Genomic DNA, 26,997 nt, shown 5'->3' with positions numbered 1-26,997 from the left:
GGTGCAACCCCATGCACAGTGAAAAAAACTAAATAAATAAAAGAGAGAAAGAGAGACGCGCCTTGATTATACGTCATACGCGTCATACGTACCCCTTAGGAGCAGGCAGTTTTCGATCAGCAACGCCGCGAAAAGAACTGGGAACGAGCTCGTCTATGCCGTGCCGATGCTGCAGCCCAGACAAGAACAGGCTCGCAGCCGAGCGCAAGCAGAAACTGCGTACCAGGGATCCGGCAGCCTACCAAGCTCTCGTTTAATGAATCGTCGGAATTAACCCAGTGATAAACACCGGGGCCGCACGTTTCAGCTTCGCTGTTTAACCATCTGTATGGAGTGCTTGGGCGGTGATTTTTTTTTATTGCGGAGTACTTGACTGTGGAGGTAAAAAAAATGGGGGGAGTTTAAAAACGGCCATAGAAATATACTAGCATCTCTTCGTCTTGTGTGTTACCAAAACAAAATTATTGTACGGCAAGCACTGCATCAGTAACTTTTTTTTCACAGATTTGAGAAAATTATGGAGTGTCCCTTGCATTGCGTGCTTTTGTTTTCTATGCAAAACGACCATATGTACGTATATACACTTTAAGAACATAAATGACTCGAAGGAGGTGATTATCCACATATTTGAAACACAAGTAAAGAACACTTTCGCAGTTTTTGTACCATTGTGCAATACCGCAAACTGCTGAAGACTTTACCCTTCGCAAGCTTGTGCACTGTGCTGCAGCGTTTCCTCCTGGTGCAATTTATTGCGCTGCAGCCACCACCGACTGCTCGTAGTTCACAGTTGACAACTATTAGGACAACTTGGTTACATTTAACATTCAATTAGGTACATCCATCATTAAACTAGTCTCTATATACATCACTCTCTTGCTGTTGCACCAACTACGTTGCTACTGGTCATTGCATTCATCAGCGCTACGCATGCAACAATCGTACCATATGCCGTGTCGTAAATTATTCTTTAAGCGCACGCCATGGACCGATGACCCCTGTTTTTCGCTTTGTTGACGCATTAAATCAATTTTTTTATTTTGCTTCCTTTATATTCGAGGAGCTAATCCACGCATCTCACCACCGGCATCTTCATGATCACCTGCTGTATACAGAACGGTGATGCGGAGCAAGCATCGCAGAAAATAAGCATTTTCTATTTCTCACCATCCAGAACGACGCCATTCGACTCTAGTTGAGCCACTCGTATATACTGCTTATTTAACAGGTAATTGCCACTGCTATGGCAATGTTGTCAGTTACAAGAGAACATGCATGCTTCTAGTACTGAGGCTGTAGAGTTTAAGCCTAAGGCAATTTACGGACACATGCACCTCTTAGACATTTTCTTTTTGTTATTAAGATTAGATAGTTTACTGCAGCAGCTGAATGGTGGCTGCCAGCCATTGACGCGTTTCCCGAGCTTACGCTAGTGTGGGAAGCTGCACTCATATAAAAGAGGAAAAGTTCACAACATCATTGACTTTCACAAATGTTTCTGCAAGACGCTCGTGGTCTTTCATTGTCGCTCCCACAGCCGGATAACACAACAAAAGCAATACAATTAGACATGCGATAAAAGGCAGGTGGAAAGATCATGCGGAATTACATTACTTGTAACACGTAAAACTGAGTATTCCTTATTTGATCTGTATTTTCACTTCATGTGCCCTCAGGTCTTCCTTTCTTTATATATATAAACACTATTGCTTTCTTACAGAAGTTTCGAAACGTGAAATTCAGCTGATGAAGTTAACACACTTCGCATACATTCAGCAAGTGCGCCATTCCCACGTTCTCTTTCACGTTTCCTATGTGACACGGGCCTGGACTCACGCCTGTGATACCGATTGCGTAATGTGTCCTTCACCTCGTTCCTCCTATTATCATCCCCCATTGTGACCCTTTTTCTTCCCCTCTTCCCCTTCCCTTACGTAGAGTAGCAGGCCAGATGCTCCATTATGCGGCCGACCTCTCTACATTTTCCAGTCATTAAAATACTACTTCTTCCCATTTGAATTGGGAGGTCTTAAGAACACACTTCCTGCAGCCTTTATAACAGCCCCAAATACCAAGACTGAAACTTTGTAACCAACACCTCACTGCCCTCACTAAACAAGCTCGATATTAAGTAGAAATTGCTCTCACAACAAGATAACCAGGCTAGCTCGTTAAAACAAGTACACCGGAACTTCAGGCTCCGAATAACGTTCTAAGAAGAATCGACGCATTCATCGAAGTTCATTTGCATGCATACGTAAGAAGCTAACCGAGATTAGCTTGCGGGCACTCCCAACTGGTCAGACTGCTCAGCGCTTCTCTTCCTAAATTGCGGACATTAGGGATCTGGCGAAAAGAGTTAGGAGCTGCGAGTGCGAAAAAAGTCGGCAGGCAATTCATTTTTCAGCGAAGGCTAGACGCAATCACGAGACGCGATAAAGTGCACTATGCTCAACCTAGCGTGTAAGATGGTTGGTTGCACAAGTTTCTTTTGCGATCCAATCACCAATGTCATACATGGCTTAAGAATAAAATTTTATTGCAAAGCAGAAGTACCTCATGCTGCCAAAGCTTTCCAAAGCCCAGAGTAGTTCAGTACATAATATGTGATCAAACGGGTAGCGGTGGATGGCAAACCTAGATTGACAATTCATTCAGAAGAAGCCAGCTATATAGGCTTGCTTCGTTGAGTCCATATTTTTTTTTAGACACGGTAGTGATTACCACCACATAAACTGCAAGTCATTTCAAATGGCAGTAACCAGTCCACATTGTGTTATCTTGTTTAAGCCATGCAACCATGCTGCCAAGATTGACATATGCATATGAGAGAAGTGAAAAATGCATAGAAATTTACTAATTAAACTCAAACGATTATAAGTGGCAATAACGTGTGTTTCCTGAAAGCCTTTTTGACGGCACAGCAGTTAGTAATCTTCACTTCGGTAGCGGCTTGGATTTTTCCTTCGTGAAAGTGTTGAAAGAGTTGTCTTATTATTAAAATTGCGCCTAAAGCTCAGCAACTAAAACATTCTTTAGGCCCCTAGCTGGCAAAAGAAAAAGAGCGCACAAGATTTGCTTGCATTTACTAATTATTATACGCTTGCTACTATTGTTAACCTGTCTCCTTCCCTTCTTGTCCTATCTCTCTTCCTCTCCATGGTGATTATACTTTTTTATTATCCTTTTGTATGTTGAAGAATGTTTGTTGTCCTGTTCTCTTTTTTTTTCGTGTGTTTCTGCTGTCGTCCATCTGTCGACAGCTGGAGGCTGCTGGTCTGCATTTCCCTCCCTGTACGAGGGTGCAGTGTTGTTTTGGCGTGAACGATAAGCAGTGTATTCAAAGAGCCGCCTCGGATAATGTATTCTGAGCTGGAAACTTGCACGGACACGAAGCCACAACTGTCATACAAGTTCCATCTCGTTCGTCCTACAGCCATAGGAATGAAAAATTATAATCGTCATACAACGTCCAAAATACAGTGAACGAAAAATACTTCAGCCTTAAAAGAATTATCACATGCCAAAAAAAAGGGGGGGGGGGGGTACAACGCGGAAGTGGAAAGCCAGTATCATTAAGGTAATGCAGGCTGCTGTTCCTGTATTCTTTCTGCCCTTCATGTTCGATAACACGCTGAAAGCGTTTCTCTGTCAGGCATGGTACGCAGTATTGTTCTCTCCTGTCCTTCCGTTGTTCCTCATTGACTTTCTTATTTCTTTTTTCCCGCAGAGGAAGGTGTACTGTGTTTGTTGTTCAGACATAGTTTTCTTTGTGAATTTGTCTCCTAGTACTCTTCATGTTGCAATCCCATGTAAAGATGGTCTCATGTTATTAAAGCTGAGAGGTGCCACGTCGCGTTGTTAACCAAGAGCCATGAGCTCCTTCTTTCGCTGTGTTGAAGAACTACATGACGAGCACATGGCAAGCCAGAGCAAGTGAAAAGTGAGCTTCCGTAAGCGTACACGAGTCATAATGGGGTATCCAGCAGTGAAGTAGTGAAAATTAGGTTTTGTTCACTTCCACGAACCCTTCTTACGCTAGCGACAATATGCCCGCCAGGCCCTTAGGTGGATTCCTGTATGTTTCGTCAGCATTACACGACAGGCCGTTGCGAACTGCAGCTTGCGAGCACTTAGAGCTGAGTGCTTTTTCTTTTTTTCCACTATATTCTGGTAGATTCCACTATATTCTGGTCCAGGTTTGGATTCGTTAACCTGAAGAAAAGATTCACAGTGCCCACGAAGTTTACTTGCACTTTTAGATCCAAAAAACAATCAGGACTTTTTTCCTTTGTTCTTAGTAGCTGTGAAAACAGAAATTGACGTTTCCTTACTTGCATGTATTTGTAGGAAACCAGGCACTTGTGCAGGTCCTAAGAAGTAGCAGATCGGCTGTCTAAGTGGAAGGCTGGCATAAGCCGTGCAGATCTGGTGTCCTATCACAATTATAAAGCACCAATACTTCCACTGTACATGCATCCATGTTTATGCAGAAAGAAAGGTCTCTTATTCTGTTTAAGCTTTTCAAAACTGTTCGTTATGATTCCAGCCACTTTGTCCACAACCACTGCTGAGCTGCCATCTATGCTGTAGTTTCGAATTTGATGAAACTTTAAGGTATATTTTTCTTCTAAATTTACGGTTTATTACTACCCTGAGAAAGAAAGCCGCCGATTTTCTAGCTATTTCGAAATTTACAGTAGCATATCGACCCTGCTGAGGAAGAGAAAAAGCAAAATCAAACGAATAAATAAGGCGTGGCAGGATACTAACCAAGCAAATAAGAATCACGTTTCGTAAACAGATACCCCATAGAATATTGCTTTAGTTTTATGTTAGGCAAGTAATTATGTGTGACTGCCACACATTGCTATTCCACTGCAGTGAGCAGTAACTGCAGACACGCAACAAACTGAGCCATTGTTGGGAAAATAATTGATAGAAAAGACCTGTATTGTAGCGCCAGATCTGCACAGGTCCGTCTGAAGCCAGCTATCCCTTTTGAAACCGTTCCTACAGTATTGCTGTTTATCTTGCGACTGCCGAAACACTGCCCCAATGTAACTTTACGGGTGCAACGCAAAATGTTATTTGCCACACCCGTTTGTTGCCGAAAGAGACACCATGCTAAAAAAGGGGGGAAAATAAAGAAAGAAGTTAAATAATAGCCTCAGTTCTCGCAAAGAATAGCCAGAGACTCAGCGTGAAGAAAGGGCCTACCAGTTCATTAAGCCACTTGGAATTGAATAAAACCTAATATAAATAATGAGTTGAGGGAGAATGACACCATATTGTAGAACGTTCCGAGGCTTTTAGACGGTTGCGTATACGAGCCCAAAAGTAGGACAGAGTGCTTTAAGCCTACTTGTTTGGAGTCTAGTTCAATAGAGAAAACAGAGTAGTCATTTTCCTCAGTTTCCGTGCTTCTTATAAAAAAAGGGGGTGCCTCCTCACATGTCCGGGTCTTCAATGGTTCGCGGTTTGCTTGCTTCTGCAGGCCCGTTGTAACTTTAGGTAGATACGAAATAACTAAGACGATCCCTATGACGCCAACTGTCTTAATCCGGCCCCACCTAATGTGGGTGAAGAACCATGGCACCTAATAAATTCACACAGACAATAGCGCAGTTGTGTAAGAAACGAGAACGGAGAAGTGGGCACGACTATCTGTAACGTGGCCCAAAACGAGGAGGTACATTTCCTCTGAAGGATTTTTTATTAAGAATGACGCGCTTGAAATAAAACCATATTTTGAACAATACGTCATGCATATTGAATAGGGTGGATGGATTTGTTGCAAATTCGTCGAAAATCCGCTCCTAGACCACACGGAAAACCAGCCAGAGACCACTCATCAAGATTCATGAAATGTTACGTTAAGCTTCTCCCAACAGTTTGATAGCATTCGGGGTTGCTGCTCCTGTACTCCAAAGTTGTGCCACTAGAAAATAGTCAACTAAAAAACTGGGCATCTTCTCTAGTGCATACCGCACGCGTCACAAGAGCGCGCAGCCAAGCAGGTGACAGTTTGTGGTCATTTAGGGCTTTTCACACTACCTGAATGTTAACGCGCTACAGTAGACTTAAGGGTGCAGTCACATACTTATGTTAAAACCTTGAACAAACTGAGCCGGGAATTCGGAACCAATTTGCCGCCTAGACTTATTCAGTGACACCGTAATCGGCGCTACCCTGTATGCTTGCATTCGACGAAGCAATCGTGGCCCGGCGCGTTATCCTCGTACTAACTCTGATGCGTTAAGCGGCCCAAGTTAGAACTCGTAATCCAGCGGCTTCCAAACTTCACCACTGTTAAGGTGTCTGGACAGTACGAAAGTGCGCGCTTTTCATACCTTCATAACTATGCCTCACACTGTCGCAATAACACAGGCATCAGCCTCCCTCTCGTAATGAAGGAATCAGCGCAAAGTTCCACAGCATGTGTAAACGCTATACGAAGGAGAACGAAAGCGCGCAGCTGCGAAAACGATATTTCCTACTTCGGAGGTTTTTCAGCTTAATCACCGGTCTTCACTCTGCACGCGCGCTCGAAATGGCGCAAGGACACACGTACAAGTAGGAGCGTTAGTACAGCAGGTGTGCAACTATTTTTCGTGATATAAAGCTAATTTAGAAAAAGTAGACTTGTTAACTGTCCCTATATTGCTGTGAGTATCAATGGTAGACACTTGCCTCTAAATTGGAGGCGGCAACAAGCTACTGACTGAAGAGATTTTACTGGGTCCTTTGAATTTTTGAAAAGCGTGGGTTTGAGCATTCGTAATTGTGGAAGATCCTTTGGATACAAACTACAAGATTCGTTTTACTGCTTTTCCTCCATCGTCATTCCCTCATACCTCTTTTTTTCTTCTCATCTTCCCTTCGCTCTCTCCCTCTTTCCCTCTTTCTATTCCCCTTTGCCCCACCCCCAGTGCATGGAAGCAAACCAGGGGGTCGCCTGGCTGACCTCCCTGCCTTTCCTGTTCGTCTCTCTCTCTTTCTCTCTCCCCTTCGCTCTAAGCAAAGTATCAGGCTAATTTATTTTGAACTGAGGCCGAACACTCTTGGTAGCGTTATGATAAAGGTAAGAAGAATTTTCTTAAAATGTGGTAAAGTCACAAGCCTTTGTGCTAGGCGCTTCCGGTGGTATTTTAGATGCAGGTGAACAGTGACGCACAGGCTTCAGATATAATAGATATTATTGGATATTATACCGTATATTGTATTTCATAGTGTATATTATGTTCTCAGTTTGCAAGGAGAAAAATAAACGGTTATAAAACTCCGCAGCGCAGCGAGCAAGGGGTTCTTGGGAAGAAACAGAAACAGAACGCCAGCTTCCATATGGGGTGGTGGAAAAAATTACAAGAGCAAGATCTTTCGCATCAAAAATAATTCCCTTCGACGTTGCTTCTGGCACGTCGATTTTACGGTACCATATCAACTAACATGCTCTGAGCAGGTGATCGATATTAGTTCTGAATTGTCTTCGAGATTGGTCCTCTATTGTTAAGTACTGGGCTGAATAGGTGTTCAGGAGGGTTGCAATGTGGGCTTGTTGGTAATGCACCTTCAACGGGTGCACGGTAGCGCGATTACAAGACGGGACACACGAAGACACACAGGGACACACAAGCGCTATGTGTGTCCTTGTGTGCCTCTTGTCCCGTCTTTTAATCGCGCTACCGTACACCCCTTCATGAATAGGTGTGTCTATACCTTGCGTCAGGGAGCATATTTCAATTTTGCTGTCACTTTATCCTGATTGTGGCTAATTATTAGAGCGTGTCAGCCAGGGGCCTCATTTTGAATCGGACATGTATTATATAACCGTATTGTGTCCGGTTTACTTACGATGTCTGCGACGCAATCATTACAATATACGGCACTACAATATGCCTTGTTTTGTAAACCTTGCGAATAACAGTTACGATCAAGAAATGGGTGGATGGCTTTCGTTCGTCACTCATTCATTTCAGTGTAATCTTGACATGTGGCGGTGGTGAGTTGTAGCAACAGGCAGGTTTAGCCTGGTGATTAAGGCTGACAATTGATCCGCCCGGGCGTCTCTTATAGAATCACTGTGGTGTCATGCTACTCCTAATGCAAACGATATTATATGAAATGATATGCACAGAATATGCAACACATGATATGCATACAAATATCACAGCACACAACCTAAAGGATGCATTATTTTCGCCGAGACCAAACAAGAACAAACACAACATGAAGGTGGACACTTGAAGTGATCGACAGCAGTCGAACATCGGATGTCGCTGGAACCAACGTTTCGACGAGTGGACTCGTCTTCATCGGGCACAAAGAGAAGGCCCCCTTATTAAAATGCTAGTTCCAACGGCAGCACTTGTTCAGGACCAGTCGACCACTTTGGTGAGACCAGAATCCCGTCGAAAAGTTAGCGGGGCGTTTTGGTAGCGCGCAGCGCACAGGTGGAACAGGTCTATGACTGATGCAAGTACGCGTCGCCACTCAAGACATGATTCCTGAAGTATACATTCAGTGCGGGCATTAGCAAGCTTTTCTGTAGTGTGAAAAAGGCTGAAAGACAGATTAAATGGGCTGGCTTTCCTCGTGCGCTGCACGCAGGGCACAGCACGCCATGGGGAGCTTTACACACGATTGTATCGTGAGTGTGCGGATTGTAGGTGCCGGTATAAAGGCCCGCGCAAACGAGCCTGCACAGACCATTCTATAAACGCGCTCAGTGCCATTCCCAGCACTTATCCGGCAGCTCTATACGACCTTGAGAAGTAAAGAAAGGCAAATGGAAAAAGAGAGTTGCAATGCTTTTTTTTTTTGTGCCCCGATATTTGCTCTGGCTAGCTCCCGCCCGGTCGTTTCGATCCTAGCTACTGGAACGATAATGTCTGAATGGCGCCTTGTTCGTGGTCATTCCTAACGTGAGCAAGTACTTCAATGAACGCTTATTGCTGGCAGGACTCCCGCTTAAGCTCGAACATCGTCCACACTCCGTCTTCTGTGCAGTCTTCCACTCGGTTAGCCCTCTGCTTGGAGCAATAATAAAGCGCTGTCTGCATTCTGCCCGAGTGCAGCGATGTACATGTGTCATCACTGCGAGTCTCGCTAAACAATGTTTTTCATTGCTGTTCTTCACGTAAATTGATTTGTAATCGTTATAATGGAAATCAGAGAACACTCGCTGCTGTATATACTCTGACGAAATGACCACAGCGTGTGCACTGCACTGCTCTCATGCAGTTTGGCTTTCTGCTAACAACTCGCTGTTTACATACTCAGTTAAAGGCTTCTTTCAAGTTCCTGAATGGGGTCAACTTAATCTGTTTAAATCTCGAATATTAAAAATGTTCCAAACACACTTAGGCTTGAACCACTCTTCAAGGCCAAGGTAAATTTTGCTGTGTACATGATCTACATGCTGTAAAATTGCACATGCTGGCACTGCCCAATGCATAATAGAAGAGCCCGCTGCTTCGGAGATGCACACGATTTCATTAGCGCCTGAGCACGCAGCTAACCGATACTACACGCGGTTACAAAAAGACAGCTCTACAGTTGCCTTCGGCCTCGTACGTCACAGTAGCGAGATGCATGAGGTATACCCGCTCGCGAAATTCATCGGATAAGAGCACAGGCAGTCTGTGTACAGTGAATACCGTGCTGTGTTAAGCAAGCGCTACTTTTTGAGCAAGCTCACCAATGAAAAACTTCTCGTCTAACCAGTCACTGCACTTGCATGACAAAATCTCTGCGCGTCAAGAAAGCTTGCGAGAACCGCTCGCTTTTTAACAAACGTTGTGCAAATCTTGTTTCTTCTAGCGCGCGCAACGTCTTTCCCTCAGTACAGCTTGAAACGCACATAGCATTGCCGAAGAAAAAAACTTGAGGACCCGTCCTTTTCGCAATTAGCTCTCAACGACAGCATACCCCGTTGCTGCACCTTTTGCATTACAGTGCCGCGTAGCTGGTGCCGCGGGTTCATTAAACGTCCGTTTACTGACGTTGCGAAACTAGATGTCTTGGTCGTTATATAGGAACTTGAGAATGCTGTTTGGCAACTAAGCTTAATGTCACATGGGCCAGCTGCACCACTCGTAAAATTGAGCACGCTGCTGTATGCATGCATTATTTTTGCTCAGGTGTAATTCAATCAGGTTATCGAAGTACAGGCAAACTAATGGCGCTACCAGTATCCCATTCTCTATGCAGTTACTATGCAACAGAGAACGGCGCTCCTCAGGAAACCAACAGGCATAAAGAATAGCATGAGTACACCACTGAATGGCGGGCACACTGCAGGGTTCTAAAGAGATGTGTGGGAAAAGTTAACTGCCACTCATATGCTCACTGTTCGTCAGTGCTTAGTAATTTGGTTCTAAAAAAATCACTTCAACGAATTACTCTTCAGGCAAAATTGCTTACGTAAGGTACTGCTTAAACTTAAGAACTGCTTAAGAAGCCCTGGAACACTTTTTATCGAAGTCTAGAAATGCATTTGAAGTTAAAATATAATATTTCAGAATTAATTAGCAGCAAAAAATAAAAAAAGTACTGCAAAGCTCCCTTCCTTGAATGCCTTGCACTGTGAAGGCTACGGCGGAGTGGTGCCGAAAACGCCCCGCCTACTGAACGCCACCGTGACGCGCAGTTCAAAATTGATTTTGGATGTCCACGTAGACGCCTCTACTCCCGATTTTGGAGCGTATGACTTGCCAAACTCTGAGGCTGTCGCTCAACTTACGGTTGAGTTCGCGGTGTCTCATCCCTTAGCTGTGCTACACTGTACTAGATAGCAATGCGCGGCTCTGTTTTCTCGCACCGAGTGGCAAGTAGCACATTTCTCTTCGAACTTATCTCCAATAGGGTCCGGGAGGAACCTGGGTTTTTTTTTTTTGGCGATACCTGCGACGGAAACCGGCGGCGGCGGACAACACCAGTTAAAACACGCTGGTGGGCTAGTTGGTTTGAATCCATGAAGGATGTGTTCAGTCGCGTTTACACATCCTAAAAGGACAACATTTTCTACCGCAATGGCTACTCGAATGAGCCCGCAACAGTCTACGCTGTAAAAGTCGACTTCGCAATCTGCTTGTCAGCTCCGCGCGCCACCCACGACTGCAAGATTTAGATGTCCGCAGCCGCGTGTGCTATCCGCAGTCTGTTTCTTCACCAAGCCCGACAGTTGGTTCAGGACCCCCTGTAACGATTCAGCCCATACTTATGCACAGCCTTCGACGTGCCGAGAACACTAAAGCGGTAAAATTGCGGTAAATGTTAGCCAGAGTTTGCTTATTTCACAAAGGGAACCGGCTTCGAGTTTGTACGCTTTACTCGGCTTATGTGGTGGCCTAAGCTGAGGTGATATCCTGATTTATCGCAGTGCTGGTAGATTAGTATGCCACGAATATGCCAAACTTATGGTGGTGCAACAACGACAAATTTCTATAACAGGATGATTTGTGTCAAGAAAGGTGAGCTATGCATACCTGTCTCATACCAGAAAAAAAAACGCTTTTTCTATTTCCCTGCCTTTCTGTTTACATACACACTTTCTATTTGACAACGTATATTGTTGCAATATATTCCTTTAGACTCAGGATTAAAGATGAGCAATCGGGGCTTCCCGTGAATAACTGAGCGAACCTTCGAGCGTCTGGCATCGCACGCTCGTCTGATCAACCTCAAGACAAGATACAAGAAGATTCTGATTGGAATAAGATAGAGACGCCCTTCTCCCTCTTAATCATCCAGATACAACGGTGGGTCTTGCGCTTTTAGCTCCCGGCATTAAAGTTTGAATGAATTCTGGGGTTCAACACACCGAAACTGCACAGTAGACGTTATGCGAGATGCCGCAATGCAGAGCTCCAGAATAATTCGGCGCCACAGTCGGCAATCGAGCCCACGACCAAAGAGGCTGAACGGCTAAAGGTGTCTTGGTGGAACGCGCGAACATCCGTAGTTTTCATTTTTGCAGGGCAGTCGGCGTTACTGGAAAAAAAAAGTTACAAGGTATGTTATTCACTGCTTTAAAATACAAGGAATGCATCACCACCCTGCGTTACTGGAAACAAAGGGTAACATGTAGCCGTTATCACTACCAAAAAAGAAGTGTAGTGCCATGTGACCTTGTCGTTGCTCTATGTAAGGAAATTTTGGACATTGGGTCTTACTAGAAATTAATAGTCAGAAGAATTGCAAATGCTTATGTGACAGTGGCTCACGGTCGCCCTCGCTCACTCAATATTTACCAGAAACGCTGTCGCGTAGTTGCAAATGGAATGGAACAAAATTCTTTTTGAAAACAGCGTTTGAGCATTAAACGAACGATTTTTTATAATTACAGCTTGACACTGAACTTGCAGAGAACTAATGTGGAGTTACTGCAATGGCACACGCCAATCTAATCACCCTGTCCAATACCCCATTTTCAAGAACGACTCATCCATTCACGCATCTATTTGGGAGCCGATCTATAAGTTATACATCTATCGTGCGTGTGTGCAGTGTAAAAGGCGACAGGAAAGGGAGAGCGGTAGCGCACTTCTTTTTTTCAACAGCGGAACCTAGCAAGAAAGCAAGCAAGCATTTTGGGAAACGTGATTAATGAGGGCATTTGTGGAGAAGCATGACGTATAAATGCAATATCGGCTACGAGCCGGGTTCAAGCGACGCTATTAACCATGACGTCACCTGTTGTTGAGATCAGTTATTAAAAGAATGAAAGATACGCAACATTCTAATAATATGTTGCTCTAAGGTAACCTTGGGCTACTATTGCACAGCGTGGTATCCTCGTAGTGTGACATCAGCAATATTTTATGTCGTTCCTCGATTATTATCCTTTGTGATGTTTGTGTGTGTCTTTCATAGCAATATGCCTCACGATAGCGGCAATTTGATGGTGTGGTAGATTTTGTAAATCACTTGTGAACGTTTGTGGTACATTTACGATACCTATGTAATGAAGAGTGGCCTATAGCATTATCGTGTGTGGACTGATTTGTTTATTTACTTCGACATCAAGAAATGACTACCGTTGACGTTCTCTTATATAATAATCTGAATAAAATCATTATAGTCAATACAATATATCTGCGTACCTCACAGATTCTCAATTTATATACGTATCACAATGACTGTTCCATGCATGAAAAGAAAATCGTTAACAGCGATTGCTTATAACCGCCACTAAACAATCAACCAAAGATCTGTAACGCTTTTGACGTCGCGTAATCAATTTGCAACGTAATTTCTGGTAGCGGCACTTCGTCTCACACGCAACAGTTGGCGCACGCACGTAGAGATTGGGGAATAATAACATGCTTGTATTTTTTTATTATAGGGATAAACGTAGAAACACAAATTGACATCTGGACCACAGCAAATTCCTACGCTGGTATGCATATTCGGGTTTAAGAGAGATAAAGCGAAGTACACACGGTCTCTTCCAAAAACAAGAACGAAGAAAAATGGCTGTAAAAGGTTGGACTTTTCATCCATCTAAGTTCCAGGGGATGGTCATTATTATGTCAGTAATGTCCAGAAAGAGCGGCCCAAACATGACGGGCTGACCCCCTGACTGCAAATCGTGGGAAAACAGCTATGGACCCGCTCTGGGAATTCTCTCTCTATTCTGACACCAATGAGTAATGACCGCCAGCAGTTTGGCTTCTTACATGGAAACAGACAGGCAAAAAAAACAATACTGCCTGTTGAAATAGACTGCAGTATAACACAGAAGATCGAGCACATATAGGGATATAAGAGGCGTTGTTGGAACAAAACATTGTATGAAAGGTTCTGTGAGTGCAAGGCAAAATGATTACACGGGGAAGGTTAAAGTGAGCGACGCGGTGATCAGTCACTCTTCGGAGCACTCAGTTGCGAGAAAGGAAACAAACATTCTGGGTTGCATGCAGAAGATATATCGGTGCACCAGATTTCAATAGTTCGATTGCTTTCTCATTTATGCTCAATTTTGCCTGCATCTCGTGGCTTTGTCGATGTACATTGTTGAGCGGGTATAAGGGGCACAATATGCAAGTACTTTCGTTTCAACCGCTCCTGAGATCTGGTCTAGAAAACTAAACAAAAATCAGAATATTTACGGGCCCTTTAGCAAAGAGCCCAACCATCCCCAATGGTGATATGAAAGGCCTACACAATGCTGACCCACTTCCAAGCGCATCTCGTCTTCACCGTTTAGTCCGATTTTTTTTTTTTTAATGCGAGGGTAAAGGCCTCGGGGCACACTCCGATTTAAGTGAGCGCGTACAGCATATACAACGTACAGCCTTTGCCCACTGCAGGGCAAAGGCCTCTCCCATACTTCTCCAACAACCCCGGTCATGTACTAACTGTGGCCATGCCGCCCCTGCAAACTTCTTAATCTCATCCGCCCACCTAACTTTCTGCCGCCCCCTGCTACGTTTCCCTTCCCTTGGGATCCACTCCGTAACCCTTAATGACCATCGGTTATCTTCCCTCCTCACTAAATGTCCTGCCCATGCCCATTTCTTTATCTTAATTTCAAATAAGATGTCATTAATTCGCGTTTGTTCCCTCACCCAATCTGCTCTTTTCTTGTCCCTTAATGTTACACCTATCATTCTTCTTTCCATAGCTCATTGCGTCGTCCTCAATTTGAGTAGAACCCTTTTCGTAAGCCTCCAGGTTTCCGCCCCGTAGGTGAGTACTGGTAAGACACAGCTATTATATACTTTTCTCTTGAGGGATAATGGCAACCCGCTGTTCATGATCTGAGAAGGCCTGCCAAACGCACCCCAGCCCATTCTTATTTTTCTGATTATTTCCGTCTCATGATCCGGATCCGCCGTCACTACCTGCCCTAACTAGATGTGTTCTCTTACGACTTCCAGTGCCTCGCTGCCTATTGTAAATTGCTGCTCTCTTCCGAGGCTGTTAAACATTACTTTAGTTTTCTGCAGATTAATTTTTAGACCCACTCTTCTGCTTTGCCTCTCCAGGTCAGTGAGCATGCATTGCAATTGGTCCCCTGAGTTACTAAGCAAGGCGATATCATCAGCGAATCGCAAGTTGCTAACGTATTCTCCATCAACTTTTATCCCCAATTCTTCCCACTCCAGGTCTCTGAATACCTCCTGTAAACATGCTGTGAATAGCGTTGGAGAGATCGTATCTCCCTGCCTGACGCCTTTCTTTATTGGGATTTTGTTGCTTTCTTTGTGGAGGACTACGGTGGCTGTGGAGCCGCTATAGATATCTTCCCGTATTTTTACATATGGCTCATCTACACCCTGATTCCGTAAAACCTCCATGACTGCTGAGGTTTCGACAGAATCAAACGCTTTCTCGTAATCAATGAAAGCTATATATAAGGGTTATCATTTGTTCACCACGCCGCATTTTGCTGTTGTTTCCACAACGCGGCTGCAAGCCCAGTTTCCCGAATGTGGTGCGGCAGACAGTGTAGACAGGCTCACGGATGACGCGTTCCCTCGCACTGTGTTCAGCTTTCTCCCCCTTCGTCTTCCTCTGCCTAAGTGCCCGAAGGAAAGGCCACCCGCTAATTTTTAGGAGAAAGGGGACGCTGTTCAGTCACTCGCTCCTGGCTGTCTCGGCGCACATGGCAGGCCGTCATGGTGCCTGATGCGACGGAGAATGCAAATTAGTTCCTTGAGAGGAGATGGCCGTAGGTGGCAAGCGCTATCCTCGAGATGCTTTGTCACGAGCCCCGATGTTGGGCGGGGGCGTGCAGTGAATGTGTAGGGGACACATCAGCTTTTTTCAAACGCCAACGCCGTCTCAGAGCGCCCATGTTCCCCAGGAGAGGCGAAGTTTTCGCGGCTACATGGCACGACGTCCCCTCGGAGCTCTTGTTCCGGTGTGAACATCGATTATTTCCCAATAACGAGAAAGGACAGGACACCTAGTTACCCCTCGTTATATTAGAGCGTTTCAGACATGCCAGGGCTTGGTTAAATTTCTATTGCCCTCGTGGCGTCTCCTCAGCAGAAGTATTTTCGCTGTTATTAGTACGAACATCTTTCACGTTGCAATTAATAAATTTATTCAACTTACTTGTGTAATTTCTGCTTCATTTTATTATAACTGGTACACACTGGTTGGGCTTTCCTGAAGCCAGTTATGTGTGTCACAGCGACAAGGAAGAAAATCTAACTTAAGAAAGTCAGGGAGGTCGGCCTGAAACACAAATACCCTGGAATTCTACTCAACCCAACAGGAACGAAGGAAATACATGGTAGGAACACCGAATGCTTGAGTGGATGGAATAGTGTTATGAAATTGAATCGTAACGAAATCCTTATATTACCCCGGCGCACGCCACAGTCAGTAATATAGATATATATAAACCAGCACTTGCAGAAACTATGCAATATAAGAAAAAGCTTCATAAATTTACGTTCATTTGGTTTTTAGCTGCTACAGCTAAATGCTCTAGGCTCTCTAGAAGCATAAGAGAGAGAGAGATAGATAAAAGAGATGAGAAAGGCAAGGACGTTAACCCGAAGATATATATCCAGAGAGAGAGAGAGAGAGAAGGGAAGACGGAAAGGCAGGGAGGTTAACCAGACTGAGTCCAGTTTGCTACCCTACACGTGGAGAGGGGAATGGGGAGTGAAAGATAGAGAGAGAGCGAACTTAGGTGTAGGAAGTCTATAGTCGGGCACTCAAGTCTGTTGCCCTCAGTTAGCAAAAAAGCGCTCGAACTGCTTTCTGGGCTATGAACTGTGAGGCCAGGCTTCCAAGATCTTCGCTTCCGTAAATGGCCTGTCATCCAGTCTATGTAAGGCACACTGGACAGTCTCACGTTGATTATCGAAGCGAGAACAGTGGCACAGAAGGTGACTGATGGTGTCTTCGCACTTGCACTTAGCGCACATTGGTGAATCCGCCATTCCAATACGATAGCTGTAGGGGTTGTCACAGTGGTTCAAGCAGGTCGCTTCACCGGAGAAACCTCAGTAGCACCTTCACCGCCTTCTGGTGTAAAGGTCACATCAGCCGGCACTCCCAGATTGTCTGCTTAGAAAACGGCCGATAATTGAGGCGTGCCAACGCCGTCACGAGCGACTGTCTCTGGGAGCTGTAGCGATGACAATGACAGAGGATATGTTCGATTGTTTCCTCGCTAGCGCAACTATCACACGTAGCAATGTCAGTCATTCCGATACGGCAAGCAAATGCATTCATGAAAGGCACTCCTAGCCATAGTTGGCAGACAACAGTTGTCTCGATTCGGTATCGCCCAGATGGATTGCGTAGTCGGAGGGATGGGCCAACTTGTGCTAGAAATAAGGCAGTTATCTCCCCAGCTAGCAAAGAAAGGACCTCGGATCACTTCTGAGTGGCTGCCAGGCCACTTCGGCATCACTGGCAACGAAAACGCCGATGAAGCTGTTAGAAGGGCTCACGGAGAAGCATAAGTTCTTTAAACTTCTGCATGGGTTTTAATGAAAGACTCCGAAAGTCCAAAAAAGGTATCCACATGCTGAGCACGCCAAGACTCGCATCTCAAGCGCAGCAGCTCGCTGCAGTTGTGACCATGATCACTCTTTTGCGTCTTATTCAAAAATAAACAGCAAAAGATATCACATTTGGTTACGTGCTCATGTACCGAGCCTGACACCTTGCATCAGACATGCTCGAGAGACGAGCGTTATATCTGTCAAGTTCATAGCGCTACACCGTAGCAATGGTAACGAGATACAGCAGAAAAAGTAGCCTCTGTTTTCTTTCCTCGGCAGTGTCTAATTGATACATAAACAGATAGGCAGACAGACAGACATCAAGCTATTTATTTATTTGAAACCCGGCAATTGCTTCTGCAAGACAACAGAGGGTAGTCGCGATGTACGTGTGCCAAAGTAGCCACATCACTTCAGCAATATAGCGAGCAAATCACCAAACACAAAGGAATGGCAAATGCAAGCTTTTGAATGCCGTAGAAACAATGCAGAACACTGGTGGTCACACTGCAGTGAAAGTAAGCCAAGTTTTGGCAGATAAGAATATTTGCACACCAAGAAGTTTTTGCTGCTGATGCATGGAAACAAAACTATTTCAAAACAAGTTTCTCCATTTGTCCCGTCTCCTATTTTTTTCAGCCGAGCGTACACGTTACCGAGCCTGTCAAGCGGTTATAGAACCAGACTAAACAAACGACGCACGTTACGCACAAACCTGTCGCCACGTAAAGGGTATTGTATGGTAATTTACTGGCAGAAGAAATATTTGGCCAGTCCCGAGTGTCAGGCTTTTACGGTCCGAGTGTCAGGAATTTTCTCGCGTTCTTGCGTGAATGAAGAAAATAATTCTACATATTGCTTGGGATGAAACCGGCACATAGAATATCGGTCGCATTTTCTGCAATTCTGACCGGCTTCCGTGAGCAGTATGCGTTTCGGTGAAACGAACAAAATAAATATAGCAATGTTAGAAGAGCCGGGTGAAGACCAGGATGAAATTATGCTTTCGCTTCGATCCTACAAAGCGGCACGCGAATTCAAGTGCTCAAGGGAAGCTCGAAAGGAACGTTGACTTGTTTACGAACTCTTTAGCTCCCTTTATTGTGTATTTCATGGTGTTCACTCTCCTCAAACATCGGCGGCCTTCCCTATTTTGCATACCAGAGCATCTAGTGACGTAATGAAAAAAAATACACAGGCAAGTGACAGGTGGCAGCGCCCACGGCTCTATCTAATAAAAGACAAAGATGCTCCGCCAAGCGATCTCTGCCTGTGGCATGCAACTAAACACACACTGCCGAGAAATCTATAGCATCGTCCCTTGTGCAATCGTAAAGTGTCTTGCAATAACATCACAGTGACGTACCATGTAACCGGACATCACTCGAATAAGGGTTTTTTTTTAGATGAATGAACTCTCGTAGCATCCACTGTGAAAATTCCATTCAAGCACACTGACAACAATTTTAGTACAGCATAGTTTTAGTAGCCCGTGCAACTTACGGTGTCGACGAGAAAAAATCGTACATTCTCCGATTATTATTGTTGTTACTTTTTCTTCTGAAATCGAATGTTACTTGCTGCATTCCGGAACCTACCCCGTTTTACTTCAAGCCCACCGCATTGTTTCCGTGTCCATGGCGTTTCTGCGCATAGCACGTCGCTATGCGCAGGAACGCCATGGATATTTTTGCATTTGCTATGCAAATGCAAAAAATATACTCGTGTACTTAGGTAAGGGTGTACGTGCGTTAAATAGCCCTAGGTGGTCAAAATTATTCCGTAGTGTCCCACTAACCCACTGTGCAGAATTGGCACAAGCAGCACTAGCTATTATTTATTTACAAAGCCATTTGCTTTCAATATAGTTCAGAGAAATTCGTTTTGCGTACACTTGGGCGAAGTGAACCGTGAGTGTCAGCTACAGCTATAGCGAAAAACTACACTGAATACAAGGTAGATTTGGGACGTTACTTAGAAAATGAGGGCAAAAAGGCACAGAATCACCTTTTGAAAGAAGCCTACTGCTCCAAGTTAAGGTAATGAAATAGTGAGTGAGTGAGTGAAGTAACTTTATTTTGGTCCAGAGAAGACGCAGGGGAGACCCCGCGCCACCCGGCTAGTCCCACGTAGGGACCGCCAAGCCGAGCTTGACGGCCCGATCGCGGGCACTCTGGACGGCCAGGGTTTGGTCGCTGAGTTCGGGGCTGCCCAAGAGCGCAGCCCACCTATCCTCGCTGAAGGAGGAGCCGATGGCTTCACACAGTCATTTTAACTTTAGGAGTGGCGCTTTAATGGTATAGTCAATACGTTATAAGCCTCAAAACGTCATGGCTAATACCCAAATGTATACTTATTTTTAGAATACTACCAGACATTGTATGCAGCTTCGAACATTTATTAGAAGGTGCACGCCAAACTGAAAATTAAAAAAGAAAGGCGAGCAACTCTTCCTTTTTTCTTCCGCGCCATATTTTAGAGGGGGGGGGTTACATTTTGCGTAACGCGATCCTCTCTCGACGGTTTCCAATAACTTCATGTCTTATCGATCACGCACGAGTTCATTGCTCTGTACAAGAGGAATATATTTTTGCTATTGTCTCTGTTCTTAAATTTAATTTTGGTCCAGTTATTCTGGATTTCACAGATTCCTTCAGTAATATTCTTCCTTAGACATTCAAATACTGAAGCAATAAAACTGTTTGAAACGGAAATGTGAGAATGTGAGAATGAAACAAAAATATCGGAAACCGCTGATGCCTTCTATTTTGTCCATTTTGTATTTTTCCTTTTTTGTCTCTAAAAGAAATGAAGGTCGTTATCTGCAGTGGGACTTGCAGTAAGACTTCATGACTTATTAAGAACCTATTGAGGTGTCGACTTAAACACGTCGTCAGGCGCTGAATTTTATGTGAGGCATTGAGACACCCAACTGGCCGTCACCTATGCCGAAGGCTGTCATTGCATGGACAGCTCCGATAATGTGCCAGCAGGCAGCTGTCGAGAGACTTCTATCGTGCTGCCTGTCTCGAAACACACGGTACGTTGCTGGGTGTGTTTCGTAAGCCTCTGAAACGCCTGCTTTTCGAAATCGTAATGCAAGCTATGTATAGCTGAAATTACGCGCGCATGCTTCGCAAACTTATAGAAGTTATATTTTCACATTTTTAGCCGCCTTGTAACAGAACAGAAAAGAAAGAAAGAAAGAAAGAAAGAAAGAAAGAAAGAAAGAAAGAAAGAAAGAAAGAAAGAAAGAAAGAAAGAAAGAAAGAAAGAAAGAAAGAAAGAAAGAAAGAAAGAAAGAAAGAAAGAAAGAAAGAAAGAAAGAAAGAAAGAAAGAAGGAAGGAAGGAAGGAAGGAAAGAAAGAAAGAAAGAAAATTTGTAACTAAACTTCTGTCTATATATAAAGAAAAGAAGATTAAGAACGGAAAGGCTGAGTAGAAGGAAGACAACGAAGTGTGCCAGCACCAGACGTAAGCTCCTCAGGGATCCGCCTTTTCGCCTTAATTTGCGAGTTTCCTCGCTTGACCTCAGTACTCAGTAGCCGAAATTCGGTCGACGGCTTACCGCCTCACCTGGCGGGACGACTTTTTGGCCTCCAAGCCGTACCAGCGGCTCCCACGGCAACCAAAGGAGTTGGCAAAGGAGGGACCCTGTTCCTCCCAGCGCTTGCCTGATGCAAGGGGAGAGATGAATGCTACTGCAGAACAACAAGCAGCCGCTGTGCAGCCGGCTGGCAGTGACCAAGTGCGACAACGGATGCTGACCTGGAGACGTTCTCTCCAAAGAGGGCACGTAGTGACGATCACGAGCCGTACAGCGATGCCAGAATAGTTGAAACCGCCGACATGGACGCGGAAAACAGCTCGTGCACCACGGTGACGTACAAGAAGTCACGCCAAGTGGGAATACCGGTGATTTTAAAGCTCTTTGACCCGAAAACGTCGTTTTGGAAAGTGAATCCAAACAAGTTTGCCACCGAGGTTATTACCACGGCAAGAGAGAAGGTACAATCATTTCGTGTAATGAGTGAAGGTAATTTTTCCGTGAATTTGTCTTCTATCGCTGCCTCTGCGAGACTACCTCAGTTGACTCATGTTGCAGGCCTTGCAATGGAACTATACGTGCTACCATCGTACATGAAAAATCTAGGAAGAAGGAGACATGTTCCAATTCAACACGCTGCAGACCAACTACTTGAGTGCCTACACGATAGCGGCGTCATTTCTGTTAAGAGGCGAACCAGAAGGCTGCGGCGAGAATGTGGAGCATTGGAACAACACATGCACTTGGGAGCGCCATCCTACAGTTCTTGCCTGACAAACCATGCCAATACGCATTCTACTTGGATTCGCGAGTCATCCAGTCGAAGAATATTTAGAACCTGCAACTTGATGCTGCAATTGCCAGCGAGTTGGCCACGTTGCTAAGTCCTGCCGTGACCAAATACAACGCAAGATTTGCGCTGGGGCACACGATTAAAAAGCCTACACCTACACAAATGAACCCAACTGCGCCAACTGCATTGGAGACCATACAGCTTCATACGCTGGATTTTCCAAGCACCAAGCGGCTTCATTACTCAATGACAACAAATATTATATGGTAGGATCCCGAAGCAAGGTTCGCCTCCTCAGAACGTAGATGCTGTCAACCCAGTGAAAGCATCTCCTTACAATCAACAGAGCGGAAGAAAACATATACGATGATGGCTACTGGTTTACAGGAGATGAGAGGCAAACCAAGCAGGAAGGACAGCCAAGGAAAGACGCCGCCAGGTGTTGCTGACGGCTAATATGAATCTCAACAGGCATTCATCCCTCTGAGAACAGAAGCACATGCTCATGTCTCACGTGAACCGGAATCATCTCAGCAGCATATGGTGATGTTTATGCTCTTTGTAGCGTTAAAAGCAATTCTGCGGGCGTTTCCTATGGCGAACAACCTTCCAGATATGAGCGATGTTCTTTCATTAGAACCACTGTACTACAGAAGTAGCTTACAACATAGTACAATAGCTTGCCAGATAGATAACCGTTTTCAAAACACAACCGTATTTCAATGGAATGCAAATGGTATTCGATCTAAGAGTGCAAACTTCAGGAAGCTTGTTTCGCAATACAGGTTCACCGTTCTATGTCAGAAAGAAGCCGGTGTAGACCGTGATTTCCGTCTCTCGAATTACGTAATATACTCATCTTCCCAACTCCGAACCCTTGCCGAACTTTCTTATGCGCCAGACGCGATCTAACTTCTTGTCTTCCCTTCTCCTCGGACTCTGATGTGCCTGAGTTAGTTTCCTGTAAAGTTCAGTTTAAAAAGCTGCTAGTGACCATTGTTTGCGTTTATATGCAACCAGCATCACGAATTACTGATTCAACTCTCATGCATTTCTTTCAAAGGATTCAAGGACAAGTCCAACTCCGCGGTGACTTCAAAGCTCATAACGTTACCTGGGGAAATAGCCACGCTAATTCTAGAGGCAGGTCTCTAGAAAATGCTATAGACGCATGCGGTCTTGTTGTGCTTCATGATGGATCAATTACATTTTTAAAAGGCAACAATTGCGGTAGTTGTCTTGACCTTACTATAGCGTCCCCTTACCTTACGCGTGGTATTGGATGGTGCACAAATTATGAGACACGGTGTAGTGACCACTGGCCAATTCTTAAAGCCCATCCCCTTATGCATCAAGCAAGATCTTCTAGAGTAGCCAAACTTACTAATTGATAACTATATCGAGAATCTAATTCTGCGGTACTGAACCAAGTAGATGACCTGGGCTCGTTTATGTCATCGGTACTTAGTAATTACTCCAAGGCTACACGATACACAACTGTACCGGAAGGATAACACAGTGTCGATGCAGACTATGAACGACTCCGACAGTTAGACGGAAAACAAAACGTCGGTTTTGTCGTTCCAGACGGCTTGAAGATTATCAAGAAAGTCAAGCTGCACACCGAAAATCAAACCGGAACATGAAAAACCTACGACAGAAATGGTGGCGTGAGTTCTGTACGTCGCTTACCGAAACTCTGGAGGTTAATAAACGCCCTTGACCATCCGGTATCACAATGTAGTCCCTTCAAACGCCTTGCTACAGCTGTTGGCTTATCTGAACGCGAAAATGCAAACACGTTCTGCGCACCACTAGTAACTTTCGCATAGCTTGTAGCAATTCAAGATCAATCTATTTTTTCAGTGCAGCAACAGATTGAAGGTGCTTGCGATTTACCTCATGCCCAGTTGGATATTCTGTTCTCTCTAAAAAAACTGCAGCATGCTCTCTCGAAGACACGCCAAAGAACAGCGACTGGTCCTGACAACATCTCATTGCACCTTGAAAAACACTCACCCAACAGGCACGTCCACTCTCCTATACGTCTTCAACAAGATAAGGGAGGAAGCATATGTTCCTGTGAGTTGGTGGATCGCTAACGTGATACCATTGCTAAAACCTGGCTAAACAACACTGTCTCTTGACTCCTTGCGTCCTGTTAGCTTAACGAGCTGTGTTTCAAAGGTGATGGAAAAGATGATCGATATTAGACTGCAATGGTGGATAGAATCCAGGAGTTGTCTACCAGATTAAATGGCTGGCTTCAGAAAACGCAGGTGTACAATGGACTGCATCTTTGACTTGGTAACGTTTGTTGACCACGAAATTAGCTGTGGGAACATTTCCGTTGCTGTGTTTATTGATGTTACGAAGGCCTTTGACTCAGTCAGTCCCATTCATGTGCCACTTGGACTCTCAACTCTCGGATTGCATTGACGGGTTCTCAAGTGGATCGCTAACTTCTTCAAAGACAGAAAGATATATATACATACAAATGACAGACAATGACAGTCTGGGCTAGTTTGCCGTGCGGCTAATTACGCGCCCCACACAGAGACGCGAAGTACAGCTGCACGTATGACATTTGCATATGGGCATCGAACAGGTCTCTAGAGGTTGTAAAGCATCGGCTGCAGGAAATATTGAACGCAATAGGTGATTATTTAAGAGAACGGGGCATGCAGATATATTATGCCAAATCAGCGGCTTTGCCTTTCACAAGAAAAAAGGTCAGAAATTTGGTCTTTCAACAGACGGCCATGAAATCGAGCTGGCTCGGAAACATCGTTTTCTCGGCGTGACTTTAGACCACCAGCTTCGATGGACTCACCATTTGACATCCCTGGAGGGCCAGATTTGTTGTGTGATAAATGTTCTCTGCAGAATCGCGAGCATGAAGTGGGGTGGAACAACTGCATCCCTGCTTCGCGTCCATTCAGAACTTGTCCATCAGGGAATTGCTTACTCCGCCCCTGCATTGGACAAATTATCCGTGACGTCGCAGCACCGACTACAGCTGTTGCAGGCTCGGAGTTTACGAGTGTGTCTAGGAGTCCCGCAAGCTACATCCAGTCACCTCACTATCTCAGAAGCGCGGGAACCACGTTTCACCGTAATACGCTGCCTGGAAACATGCTGACATCTCTTCAGAATTTCTACCCAGCATTCTGCGCACCCGCTTCTCTCTCGGACAGAGAACCATTCGGGTGCACAGATACACGCCATGTCCCAGGACCATAAATCACGACTTCCACGATCAGTTTTTTGGCACTGAGACCTCTGCTACCCGCCATGTCAATCGAAGGACTTAAAATAAAAGCTACGTTTCCACATTAGCAGCGAAACCATTAACGTTACCTCGTCTATTTGACAAGTACCAGGAATCTGTTCACGTCTACACGGACGGTTCTGTAATCAATGAAACTGCGACTGCAGCTTATGTTATACCGTGCTTACAGGTAGATTACGCTTGTCGACAAGGACGCACGTCGTCACAAACAATTACGGAATTAATGGCAATTCTCCAAGCGACTTACTTTATCAAGGCATATGAGACACCAACAAAGTGGGTAATTTGCACGGACTCCTTATCGGCTCTAGCATGTCTTGAAAATATTCATGACAGCCAACCACGCGCACCAACACATACGCAGTACGGAACAGTTTAACTCAGGCTAATGAAATGAAACATGCAGTGATATTACAGTGGGTCGCGGGCCATGCTGGCATAGCAGGCAGCGAACTAGCGTACTCATTGGCAAAATCGTCCCATAAAGATGCAAAAACTCGACTCATCCCTTTATCACCAATGGACACAAAACGGATATTGAGAGTACTGAAGAAAGACTTGTGTATGTCAACCTGTTTTAATGAAAACACTAAGGAATCAATCCTTTACGAAGTGGACCCTCACCTAAAATACCAGCTGGATGTGGAAGTTTCGAAGAGTACCGAGACATTAATTCATTGACTGCACCTTGGGACAGCATACACCAAACATTTACCTATATAGCATAAAATAGGCACCTTCCCCGGCTTGCTCCTGTGGCCACGACGATTAGGATGTTCGCTACCTACTCCTGGAATGTCCCATATACGTGATGCAAAGACGGCAGCTAGAACAAGAGCTACAGCGATCCTCACTGGCCTTTCTCGTAAAATTGCTGGGCCCATGACCATCGAAAATAGCCCAGCAAAAAGCATTGAACGCACTTGAACATTTTTATGAAGAGTCAGACATCCTTAACAAGTACTAGGTATTGCACTGAATAATCACACGATGTTACTATAACGCTCTTCTATTATTTGTAATTATTAGTGCTTGTATGATACATGTTATACATTTTTTTGTATTCTGTGCGTGCATTATTTAAACTCTGTGCAAGTACTCATCTTTTCGTATGCTCATCGAAGTCTACATCACGGCCGTTTGTGTGCGTTTCCGACTTTGTTTACAAACTGATTGTGGTTCAACTTGCATTTGACTTCTATATTGTTATGCATATGGGTATATATTAGGACTGTGTTCTGTGAATTTCTGACCCTATGACGTAGTTTCTTTTCATTTTCTTATATATATATTTGTATTGTTATTTGCGCTATGCGAAAAGGAGTAGCCGTCACCATTATAATGTGGCTACGTCTCTTTCTTTTATTTTCATTTCAATAAAAAGAAGGCTGAGTAAAGCAAGAAAATTGAGAAAATTGTGGCGAAAGGTGTGAACATCTGTTGCAATAGTGTGCTCTCCCTGCTTGGTGTCAGGTTAGCATGCAAACTACATTATGCGTCGTAGCGTTTTATCGACAATATCTTCTTTCGTTCTTCTGTTATGCCGACAAGCGTTTATTTTGATAGTTTGTTCTGCGTGCTTTGTGCAGCTGTTCGCACAGCGTTCGGCGTTATTTATGACAGCAAGCAGAAAAGAGGATAATTCTGCTTATTAAGAGTCGGAAAACAAACCATTGTAACGTGATGGAGAAACGTCATAAATTCGAGGAGCTCTCCTAACGACAGCGCAAGCGGACCACGTGAAGCAGCTGTGTTATGAGGAAGTGTCTCGGCCGCGTTTTTAGCTCAGGACACAAGCAGCTTCGCCTCGAGTTCACGTTAAAATATTACAAGCAAGCAATGCGACGATGACGCCTCCTAAAGGTGCCGGCCATTTGCGTGTTCTGAA

General features: G+C 44.6%; 1 long non-coding RNA gene across 3 annotated transcripts in view; it reads right to left on the bottom strand.

Annotated features, from left to right (window-relative positions):
• Positions 1-26,997, bottom strand: part of LOC135904602 (uncharacterized) — a 250,725-nt gene that overhangs the window by 159,762 nt on the left and 63,966 nt on the right. Inside the window, exon 4 of one of the 3 annotated variants that reach the window (XR_011514301.1) lies at positions 24,651-24,792. The exons of the other annotated variants lie outside the window; for them this stretch is intronic. This is a non-coding gene — a long non-coding RNA (uncharacterized lncRNA). The remainder of the gene's footprint in view (positions 1-24,650; positions 24,793-26,997) is intronic. 3 annotated transcript variants of the gene reach the window in all.

The sequence above is a fragment of the Dermacentor albipictus genome, chromosome 4 (genome assembly GCF_038994185.2).
Source record: "Dermacentor albipictus isolate Rhodes 1998 colony chromosome 4, USDA_Dalb.pri_finalv2, whole genome shotgun sequence".
Classification (NCBI taxonomy): domain Eukaryota; kingdom Metazoa; phylum Arthropoda; class Arachnida; order Ixodida; family Ixodidae; genus Dermacentor; species Dermacentor albipictus.
The sequence above is the reverse complement of the archived record's forward strand: the minus strand, read 5'-3'. Positions and strand labels throughout refer to the sequence as shown.